Source organism: Dipodomys merriami, unplaced genomic scaffold (assembly GCF_024711535.1).
Source record: "Dipodomys merriami isolate MVZ:Mamm:240054 unplaced genomic scaffold, mDipMer1.0.p SCAF_93, whole genome shotgun sequence".
NCBI lineage: Eukaryota > Metazoa > Chordata > Mammalia > Rodentia > Heteromyidae > Dipodomys > Dipodomys merriami.
The window spans coordinates 277,433-289,957 of NW_027206546.1; the positions used below are offsets into that span (position 1 = coordinate 277,433).

Consider the following 12,525-nt stretch of genomic DNA (forward strand, 5'->3'; position numbering starts at 1 on the left):
AGTAGCTTTTTCCTGGGGCTAACACAGAGCCCAGCCTGGAGCATTTCTCAGGTTTTCTGTTTTTCAATTGATTGTGGAGGCTGCTAGAGGGAGGGGCAGCCTCTAGCTCTGGTTTCCCAGTGAGGATAGCCACTCCAATGGCTGGTGCCTGAGCTGGGTGACTTTTCCCCGGATGGAGCCAAGTCTGGCAGGTGACTTCGCTGTTAAGTTCTTGTGACCTGCTAAATGACTCGTTTTATTCCAAGGCCTGGGTTGGAGCTGGCAGCTCCTCCGAACTTTGTCGGTATCCAAGATGGAGATCACCTGTGCTGGGGGGGGAGGGGTGGCCTTCCCTCCTCTGCTCCCTGAGAAGGAGTGAGGACGTCGGGCTTCTACTCACGTCGAGTCTTGGATCCTGGGTCGTCTCTGGTCTGCAAACTGCAGGATGAAAATATCCGCTCCTTGTTGGTTCTTGCTGGTGTTGAGTAGAATCCGCTCGCCCGCTGTGTCTGGCTCCTTTGTCCCGGACTGTCTGTGTGAGCGCTCAGTTATGGCCCTGGCTGCGGACTCCGCAGTGACCCTGCTGCTGCCGCCGCGGCGGCTGCTGGCAGGCGCTCAGATGTGTCTTTTTGCCTTGGCTTCCCCTCTCTTGTCTAACTCTCTGTCCTGTGATGGCACACTTGGTGTGATTCTCTGGCTTAGGACTGTTCACTGGAACTCTAAAACTGCTTTCTATGCGAGAGCTTGTTCAGATTCCAGCTTCTCCTCCGCCATCTTCCCGGAACTCCCCTGTAATGCCATCTTAAGAAATTAATTTAGGCTTCTGGGAATGTGGATTCATGGTACATTGATTGCCTAGCATGCAAGAAACCCTAGGTTCAATTCCCCAATACGACAGAAACAGAAAAACACTGGAAATAGTGCTGTGCCTCAAGTGGTAGGGTGCTACCCTTGAGAAAAAATCTCTCAGGAATAATCCCCTAGCCCTGAGTTTATGCCCCTGGACTGGCAAAAGAATAAAAAGCAGTTAGCAAATGCAAAATATAGAACCCATACATTGAATATAATTGTCCTTACATACTGACACCGGAAAATAGTCCCTAATTTATGTACTTTACGTATATTTTGATACTGTGTTGAAAATATGTTTTGGTCATTAGGTCAGCAATTAATGCTAGGAATGTGCTTAGATATCTGGTGAAGATTAATTCTGGAAATTCAAAGATTCCAGGATTTTGTGTGGTCACTGCTAATCACAAAGAGAAGAGCAGTCTAAGTGAGATTAGGAAATCTTTTTGGTCAGTCATGGCACCAAAAGGCAGAGGCTAATTAACAGTTGTGACAGAAGAGAAGGAATAACTCCAGATGGAAGGAATAAATGATAGTAACTAAGGTGTACCAGAAACTGTTCTAGAGAACCATGTTTGGTTATTGAAGAACAAAGTTATCAACTAGGCTTATTCCTCATTGCCTTTAGCATTCTAAATCTCTTAGGCTAGATCTTAATCTCTGTGAGATATATTTATCTCCTTCTATGCTGTTCTTTCATACTCAATGTCCTTTCCTTTCTAATAATCTCCCTCTTTTTGTATTTCTCTATGAATATTTCCTGATACTAAATACACCTATACAGATGGCTGAGGATGATAATGTAAGGGACCCATATTTTAGAGCCATTAATGTAACAACCTTAGAATGCAGGACATAGTTATTGCTACCTCAATTTTTCTGAAAAACTTTAATGTCATCATTTGGTTCAAATTTACATTCTTTGTCTACATAGTGCCATTCAGTGCACATAAATGCAAATATGAGCTGGGTGCTGGTGGTTCATGCCTGTAATCCTAACTACTCAGGAGTTTGAGACCAGAGGATTCTTGTTCAAAGCCAGCCTGGTCAGAAAAGTCCATGAGACCCTTATCTTCAATTAACCACCAGAACCCCGGAGGTGGTGCTGTAACTAAAGTGGTAGAGCGTTCAACTTGAGCTGATGAGCTGAGGGAAAGCACCCAGAATCAGATTTCAAACCCCATGATCAACAAAAAAAGTCGCTAAAAGGAACAAAAAGATCAATAATCTTCCCAAGCAAAACAAATGATACCAAAATTATTCAATGAACCTACTTTTGCTGAATTATTTAAGTTATGGCTTCTTTGCTGGACATATTCTTTTTTAAAAAATTGTCAAATATTAGCTTTACAATAAACTTCATCTAATATTTCTTGTTTCAAAAGAGAAATCTATACAGGTGATGTCACATAGCTTTCTTACTATCCTAGTTCAAAGCCAACGCAGGCAGGAGAGTCTGTCAAACTCTTATCTCTAAACAACAAAAAAACCAGAAGTGGAGTTTTGGTTCAAACAGTAGAGTACTAGCATTGGGGGCAGTTGGGCAGGAAAGACAACTGTTCAGGGACAGGGTCCAGCCTCTGGGTTCAAGCCCCAGAACCACCACAAACTAAACAAGAAGCAAACAATAAAAACCCAGATATTTCTTTGTGACCCCCCCCATAAAAGAGTCCGGGTCTGAGAAGAGGCTTCTTTTACTGATCATACTCCCTGAATCCTGCTTTTTTGGAATCCTTATTGCTATGGAGAACTCAGTACCAGACTAAAGGAATTGATAAGTACCTCCTGCAACAAGAGAATAACCTCAGGGGTGAAATATCATCCATAAGACACTTAAAAACCTCCATGTTTTTGGTTCTTTGCAGTAGAACACTTTAAAACAACGTCATTTCCTTTTTTTCTATGCTGGCCTTCAAATTGCCCATTATTCCTTTTTGTAATCCTCTCAACTAGTAGTTTACAGAAAAGTTTTATGTGACTAAAGAACACACTTGAAAAAGTCAGGGACAGAGTTTCCTTCAAGCCTTGGAATTCTTTTCTTGTACAGTAAAAAGGAAAGCAAAAGTTAACTTAGACTTTGTCATTCCTCTATATTACATTCCTCTCTGGGCATCAGTTTCCACATCCAGTAATAGTTACTTCAGTGACAATCAATGGTGCTACTTGAGGTATAATGAATTTTTTCTGGATTCACTGAAATAAAGCAAGGATACCTTTGGACCCGAGGTAACATGTGTTTCAGAGACAACTTAGTAAAGAGAAAATATGAAATTTATATTGTTTATAAATACATTATCCATGAGTACATTGAGTTCAAACTTTGTAAGTTTCCTGTAAATTAAGGTGAGTTTTAAATAGGAAGAAGGTACTCAGATCATTCTTTTTGTGAGTGTATGTGCTGTGCATTATTTCCCAAGTGTACATGAGTTAACAGTAAGGGAAACAACAGAAATAATAGGAGAAAGAGAAGTTCTGTGTTTAAGCATAAGGGTTCAATATACATTAGAAAATTCTACAAATAAGGCAACATTGAAACAATAAAGTCAAGTCCAGTATGTAGATTTATGGGAATGATATAGAGAAAGCATTACTCCTACCTGGAACAGGAAGTATGTGGTCACTCCCTTTCTAAATCAGAATTGCTAATCATGCAGCTCTGTAGAAAGTAGAATGGAAGTATAATTCTGGTTTCAATGCAAGTCAGATATAAGACCATGGACTTAACTGGAAAAATAGACCATGTTGAGAGAACAAGGGTTATAATAGCAATGAACTGATGCCTAAGATGACATTTCTTTTTTTTCCTTTACTTATATATTTTTTGTTGGTGGTGGTCTTGGCACTTGAACTCTAGGCCTTGGTGCTGCCCCTCTGCTATTCAGCTGAAGGCTAATGCTCTACATCTTGAACTACAGTGCAACTTCCAGTTTTCTTGTAGTTAATTGGAGAAAAGAGTCCCTGGGACTTTCCTACCAGGTCTGGCTTTCAACCCCAATCCTCAGATCTCACCGCCACCCAGCTTAAGATCACATTTCTAACAGTGTAAGCTCAGCATATGTAGTTTGTATGTTCATCTATATTGATGTGAATTCTTGAATTAAAATTCTCTGCTACAGCTTAGATTTTACACTCACAAAAAGGTTTGCAGTTTACAAGTTGATACTCCTGGAAAAATAAAACCTAAGAATGTAAAGGAGTATGGGAAGTTCAGTTTGCATCCAGTCTTGGCTGAACAGTCTTTGTAACAGTACCTATAATTAAGCAGCTAAAAGCTGGATTGGAAGAATTGCTCAGGTGATGCAATACTTGTCATGAGTAAGATTGATGAAGAAGAGCTTGAGGCTTTTGCATACATACATACAAATATACACATATACACAGAGGTATTTATATGTGCACACACAAATACACAAATGAAACGACTCTCAGAATATGTAGAAAAGTTAGAAAACAATAGAACATATAGCTTGAGTAAGACTAGAATCAAGTGATAACTTTTAATATTAGAAAGTCCTCAAGTAAACTTTTTTCAAAAAAGTTTGAGAATATTACATTGGTAGAAACCAGAGATAATAAGAGAGTCAAGTAATCATTATTAAAGGGATCAGATCCATGGAGGAATGAATCAGAGACCCCTCAGATGCATCTGAAAATGTTCATATCCTGTGTCAAATGTTAGAACATCTTGAAAAATAGTACATGAACAGTATGAGCATTCTAGTGGATAATATCACTGGAGAAGTTCAGAATTGATCATTGGTATCTAGATTAAATAAACAAAGAAACTATGGCAGGGCAATGTGATATAAGCCAAAAATTCTAGCAGTGAAACTAAGACAGGAGATTAAAGAGTGGAATTACATAGTGATACCTTTCCTGGACCAGGTAGTATAATTTTGTTTTAATAAAACAAAACAAAAAAGAAAAGAATACACAGTTGGAAGTTTGGGGTAATTTTGTCATTATGTTGAGAAGTGAAGTTTCCTCTTGAAATGCAATTAATATATAATCTTCGGTTGGGTTTTAAATTCTCTCTTAATTACAGAACATTCCTAGATGGAAAATAACTCATGATTCCCATCCAAAACTTGAAAAAGTAAGTAATCATCATTTTGTTGGATTCCAAAGAAATGATGAAGGATTACAAAAGCTTAAGCCTGGAAAAATAGCAAAATTTGTCTAATGTAGGACTTTGTAGATCTTGCTAAATTAGAACTGAGATTTAAAATAAATATTTTAGTTTTGTTTGTAATTTCATATTCTATTATATACTACAAAATTCTTTTTAAGTAGAGGGGTTTAATTGAAAACTTCAGAAATGATTCTTGCATTCTATTTGTCTAGAATATTCTTTCAAAAGAGTTATAATTAGAACTTAGTTAATAGATAATTCCAACAGTTCATGCATAAAATGATAATGTGAATAATGTAGACAGAGTTGCCAACAAATGGATGGTATTAATTTATAAATTTAGAAAAAGCAAATTTTTGTGGTTTTGGTATAACATGGTATAAAGAGAATAATTGTGTGAAATCTTCTTTATTCTTCCTATAAATAAGACAGGAAGCAATTTCCCTAATTAAGTGCCTCTGTATACAATGAGAAAAATGCTAGGTTTGCGGTTTGTTTTTATTTTTGTTTTTGTTTATTGGTTTGTCCCAAAGCTTGAACTCTGGGACTGGACACTGTCTCTGAGCCTGTCTATGCTCATGGCTGGTGCCCTATCACTTCAACCTCAGTGCCACTTGTGTCTGACTTTTTCTGAGAATTTTATTGGAGATAAGAATCTAAGGAACCTTCCTGCCTGAGTGGGCTTTCAACTGTAATCTTCCGAATAGTAGCATCCTGAATATCTAAGATAGTTAAACAAGTAAAAATATAAATGATATTTACAAATGTTCTGATCTCAAGAATACCAGTGTGTGTGTGGGGGGGGGGGGAATGATGCAACCCAGTTTATTGTGTTGTTCTTTCCACAACACGGAGGACATCACATTAGCAGATGTGTAGTATTTTTTGACAATAGAGATAAGCTATTTGTGATGTAATTAAGGGAGTTTTGAGGTGTACCGTACACGTTCGAAACTGTTGGTCTAGGATGACCTTATGACATAAATCTTGGGATTGATGGACATAGAAATAATAGTTAATCTGATAAGCAGTTGCTTACTCTTGAAGAATTAATTATTACTGATGCTTCATAGTTTTTTCCTCTACCATAATGTGGCTATTTTTCTCTTGACTTCTCAATTTGTAACAACCCATTAGAAAATTCATCTATTGCAGAATTACATAACATTCAAACAGGTGCTGTTTTGAATCTCTCAGTTATGGAATGTTCATAATTTCAAAATGAGTAGTCATTAGTCATAGGAATTTTGAAGAAGACATAGATTCTGTCCTCTTAACAACTTATTTATTTTTAAAAGTTATGGGTTTCCATAGAATTAAACTGTTTTTGGTTTTAGTATGAGAAAGTACTAAATTTATTCCTTTTTTCAAAATATTGGCAAGTTTATTATGAAAATATTGTCTTGTTGGATAACTTTCAGGTTGATTGCCCTCTGATTCAAAAGGGGTAATAAATTAAAATTAGATGCCAAATAGTATTGATTTTAAGAATTTATACAAAGTATAATATTTACCAATAAATTAAAATTTTATTTCCTGCAACTTATTTTTTAAATTTAATTTTCTTGTCACAGTGATGTACAGTGGGTTTACAGTAATTGTAAGGTAGTGAATACATAACTTTTCAAACTTGTTAACCACTCTCTCATTTTTCTCAGTTTTCCTTTACCCCAATACCCCTCACAAGTTGTAATGTACATTTCCAGCATATTGTCTTGTGAGTATTGCTATTGCATTGGTTTTCTCTTTGTCCTTTGTCTCTCCATTTTGTCGTTCCTCTTCCCTTCCATAATTAAGGCAAATGTATACACAATACATAGGGTATCAAAATCAAATACAGCAGGGGATAAACCATATGGGAAAACCCCAAAGAAAACAGAAATCACATATTACATTGAAAACAACAACCGCAAATAAAAATCTGTTTCCATATGTTGGAGTTCATTTTCCTCAGCATCACCTTATATGGTCATATATGCGCATAAAAAAGGCACTGGAAAATAATAGTTGCATGGACACTACATCATGAAAATAACATGTTAACTGTTTTTGATGGTAAAGGTGGAATTAGGATTGGTGAATTCAGTTTCTGATGAATGAATTTCAAAAGAATTTAAAAATTATGGCAGGTAAATTTTTAATTGTTCAAACTTTTTAACAATTTAGCCTATTAAGAAAATTAAAATTGCCCTGGAGAATAGGTTTTCATGCACAGAAATCCATGCAGACTTAGTTGAGAGGGAGCAATGTGGTTGAAGATGGCTATTTTTCACACTAAACAAACAAACCACAGAAACCTTGCTATAAATCCTGTAGATTCCCTTGAGAATTGTCCTTACCGAAGAAATGTACTCTTACTGTGTGAAACAAGGTTGTAGTCAAATTTAAATTCAAAGTTAAATTCAAAGTTCTTAAAAAAAATAAGACATCAAAATTTGTGAATTAACCTTTAATTACCAAAGGGCAATTCTCTGAAACAGATAATTTGTACCAAAATATTTAGGGAGAAACTGCCCTCCACAATGAATGAAGGTATTGGGTTTACACTCTTCTGTTTGTAACACTTTCCATAATGTCTTTGCACGTGAAGCAGTGAAACAGCGAAAAAAATCTGATTGGATACTTCAAACCAATGATTTCACATTTCTAAGTAGCTCACAAAATATAATATCCTTATTAACATAAGATAGTGAAGACTTCTCTTATTCCATAACCCAAAAGTGTTGGGATCAGAAAAGAATTGAGCAAATTGAAAAGGCAAGAAAACTGTTATTAGACGATTTAGCTAAGCGTATTTGCTTCAGCATTGTAGGGAGGCCAAAACTTTTTGATATAGATTGTTGTGTTAATATTTTTGCTACCTAAAGTGATTTTACAGAGCCTATTTGCCTCATTACAAATGCAAAACCGATTGAATGAAGACATGAAAATAAATTCCACATCCAAATAAAGAGTTTTAAAAGAGAAACCATGAAGATGTAGCAGTGGGGGAGGCCTTATCGTTCTTCAGCTTTATTAGACTTGAAGCCAAGAAGCTGTGATTAATTGGAAAGCAGGCAAGAGCTAAGGGGAGGATACAGAAGTATTGTCCTTTGTAACAGACACTGTCATCCAAGGTATGGTTGATTTAACTCTCTTCTCCTCCATACATCTTGTTGAGCAAATGCAAGACCAAGAGAAAAATAATCTATTGAAAGACTTTTGCAAAGAATAACTTCACTGTTCCTGATATGATACCAAAGGAGAGTCTTAAAAGAGAAGATAAAAGTAGAGTATTCTTCGGATTCCTCTAAGCATCTTGTTAGCAAAATATATCTTTAAGGTTAGAAGTGATTGAACCAAAAAGTGGTGGAGTACTTATTTTTGTGGGCACTTTAGACACAAGAAGACTTCAAAGGTAAAAGAAAAAAAAAGTATATCTAAATATTTGTGATCACAGCTTCTTGGACTGATTTTTTTGAGAAAAAGTTTTACATTAGAGTTTGTCCTCATTAACATAGATGTTGGGTTTTCGTGGTAACCAAATGCAAGGGGGAAGTTTAATGGACTCGCTTCGACCAGTAAACAGCATGATAGAAATAAAAAAGGCAAATAATATTTAGTGAATTACTTTGACCGATTACTCTGCCAGAACAAAGAAAGAAAGATAAAATTCAAAATCATTTGACTTACAAGTATGAAAAAAGGGACTAGGAAGGTGGTTCAGTGGTAGAGCACTTGTCTTGCATGCCTGAGGCCCTGGGTTCGATTCCTCAGCACCACATAAGCAAAAAGAAAAAAGCCTGAAGTGGCACTGTAGCTAAAGTGGTACAGCGCTAGCCTTGAGCTGAAGGGCTCAGGGACAGCGCCCAGGCCCAGAGGTTAGGCTCCACGACCGGACCCACAAAAAAAAAATTAAAAAACAACAACAAAAAATATGAAAAAAGAGGATTGTTCTCTTTCCAGTGGAGTAGTGGGTTCTTGAAGTTGTTTCTTTCATTCTATCTTCACAAGCTATCAAGTGTGGCTGAGGACTGGAGTATCCAGTTCAGACAAAGGGATCTCGCAGAAGAAAATAACTGCTGCACATGTAGGTGATTTATAACTTTAGAAAATCTATTTAGTTCTGTTCAAAATTCTCCCTTACCCCAAACTGCCCTCTTTGAACATCTTTGTTTGCTTTTCCCAATATTGCCCTTCATGAACTATTTAACAGTTTGAGAGGTCATATTCATACTCTCCAAAGATTGCTGTTTGGTTGTGATTTTTCTGTGTTTTTGTTTTTTTTTCACTGAATTTCAAAAGGCTGTGCAAGTGTGTTACAATTAAATATGTCCATCTAATTGTCCAATGCTCCTAGATCAGAGTCATTCCTTCTATTATTCTCAACTCAACCCTTCTCCAAGATTTATTTCCAATTTACCACTTCCTTTATCACATGTGTACATTGAGTATTCTTGCTGTACTTGCCCCTTGTTCCATTTTTCGTTCATTCTATGTCTTGACTATTATTCCTCTCTGGTTTCAAGTTCCTGATGTTCATTCTGTTAAACTGTCTGTTAATACATTGAAAGGTTTATATATATATATATATATAAATTCCATGGAGTTTCAATCCTAAATATACTTGAATTGATATCAGCTTGTATTTCCATAATTCATTCATCTGCAATAACAATTTGAAAGACTGGAGACGTGAAGCACCTAGACATGATATTATTCTCACCCATTTGGAAGATTAATCTTTAGTAAATAAGAAAAGTTAAAGATAACTTAAATGTATTACTAACTACCAGTTTTTATAAATGGCTTTGTACAATGGTTTGGGATTATTTTATTTTACATGGGATAATATTTTCTACTACCTATAAATTTTATAAAAAGGAGAAAACTAAAATTTATTATTATGGAGGAATATGATAGAAATAGAAGACAGATTTTATGTTTGCCACATCTCTGATGAGTACCCATATTCAAGACTTAAAGTCATATTTCTTAAGGAAAACATATAACAACATATGATACGGCAACTAGTGACTTTTTAAAATGTACCTTATTATGTGATGAAATTTACTTTTTAACTAATGTTTGGGCTTGAAATATGGGAGGCTGATCTATTTAAAACATTTCTGGAAGGCATCTACTGAACAACACAAATGTTGGGGGGCACTATTTCTACACTGTATTGAATGGTTGAACCTATTTGACATTAGTGCTGGGTAAGTAAATCAACTCTATTGTAACTTGCTTCTTCCAATTGAAAAACTTGTAATGTCAGTAAATATGATCTACTTGTCAAATGCTATTTTGGTGAATGTGATTTTAAAAAGTTTATTTGAAACGGAATATGCTTTCAGGAGATTAATTGTAGTTTATCATTGGTTTGAGAATGACATTTTTATACTACAGAACCAAGTTTTACTGAAGTACCTGTGTTTTGAAGCACTAAGGATCTTCTCAATTAATGTTTTCCTGAATTATATTTGACCTCTAAGTCAAATTTTCCTAGCCTTGGTAGACCAATTATGGATCTATCGTTCCAGGAACTATTTTTTGGCCTAGTTATGCTGGAATGAAATCTTTCATTAATTATTAGGACAGGAGTATTAAAAATATTCTTATGACATTTGTGATCTTTTTTACTCATGTGGGCTGGTCATCTGTAAATTGAAGGTTTGAATTACAGTACTTTCATTCAAATTTTGTGATCTCATCTTTCATTTTAAGTTGCCTTGCATTTCACAAATGCTTACTGCTAAATCCTCTGTCGCATGGAATTGGGGCCCTGAAATATTATAGGAAATGAGAAATTGAGAGATGGATCTTCAATTACTTTCTGTTGGCATATTGCATGGGCTTAAGTGCGAAGTCTTGCCCTTGTTATCAGATGATACAGATAAGTGGGACCTGGGATTCTAGGACATGTAGGTCCTGCAGAAGAATAATACTTTTTAGGCATCATATCAGCAAAATCAGGGAAATATTGAGAAAACCAGTTTGGGACCAGTGAGTTGAAAAAAATCAGAGTAGCATAGTAAAATCCCTTATAGATTGGAGGAAAATAAATATTTTTTTAACCATGTGAATTCAGAAGACCAAGAACAATAAAAGGTATCACAAATTTATACTGATGACATTGCACTGATACTTCTTATATTCTAATATATATTCTAAACCTAATTATTTATATTCCAATCTATTTATTGGAATAAATATCAATTTATTTGTCGAATTATCAATTCTATTAAGATTCACTGTGAAATATAAAAGCAGCACATATAAATATAAAAATATAACTATATATAATGTAAGGAATGTGAAACAATGTTTTGCATTGTTCTGTTGTGGTTAGGTTATCAAAGGCAACTCTGTTTTAATGTATTATTCCATTATTTCTACCTCAGTGCTTGGTAGAGTTAGAACTAAAGCTTTAATATTTGTAGACTTACATCCTAGAGGCAAGAGGAAACACTGTGATTAAAACATTACCAATTTAAGGCCTAATATCGAGGAGAAACATATTGACTTCTGGAGCTTTGGAAATATTTGGTGATAGAAAGGCAGTAGTATAAGTTCCTGCCTGGTTGGATGTTAGACAGGCCAGGCCATTAGGTAATCATGCATATGAAAAATTCTTTTCACCTTCTTGGCTTTAGCTACTTTTGAAATGGTAGTTATAATAAACAATTATATTTTGATATAATACCTTCTAGTCTGAACAGTTCTGTCTGAAGTGTTCATCTCCCTATGATCCCTTGTAACTAAGATTAGTTTTGTTCCAGTAAGAAAATCTTTGCTGTCAGGGTAAGATATTCTGGTTGGTCTGTTCCTACATGGAAGAAGAGCAAAGGGTCAGGTAGACATTTGTTTCAATAAGACCTCATTCGGGAAGTTTTAAGCTGCAGAAGTTTAGAAGTAGCTTTTAAGCAAGGCTTACTTTGAATCCATTAGCTCCATAAAGCTAACTCAGTTGACAAATAAGTACTTGAAAAGCCATCACCTTCGAACCTAGGTATAAAGGCTTCAAAGTGTGATCAAATTTAAAATGAAAAAGACTTAAAATAGTCATTGACAAAAAATTGCAAATGTGAGCAATCATCCGAACAATAGAAGTATTTTTTCCATTATACACAGAATTTTAGAGAAATGAGATCAATAGCATTGTTAGTAACAATAAGGTTTCCTTGTTACAAATAGGCAACCAAGGATATATGCCTGTTTAAAGATTGCATCATTACCTACTTAAATTCACAGGATACTACATGATTCAGCAACACGTATACCAAATTACAACAGTACAGAGATTAACATCGCACTTGCACAAGGATGATATGAAAATTTGTAAAGTATTCAATATTTTTCATTCTTCAGATGCAAGAAATGAAAAACAGTTATTGAAAAGGTGATTCCAAAATTACAAGTGTAACAATACATGTAATTCATATAATTTAAAGTTAGTGTGACATCTGTGTAATAAATCTTTACCTTAGAATGGCCTTTACATAGCATAATCTTTACAAAGCTTTTGAAATTAGATAACATTGTCATTTTATCACAAAGAAGTAAAATGTTGTAAGGACCTAGGA

The 12,525-nt window shown here is 35.2% G+C and overlaps 1 pseudogene; it reads left to right on the forward strand.

Annotated features, from left to right (window-relative positions):
* Positions 1 to 12,201: 12,201 nt before the first annotated feature.
* On the forward strand, positions 12,202 to 12,300 carry LOC138821722 (U6 spliceosomal RNA; annotated as a pseudogene).
* Positions 12,301 to 12,525: the final 225 nt, after the last annotated feature.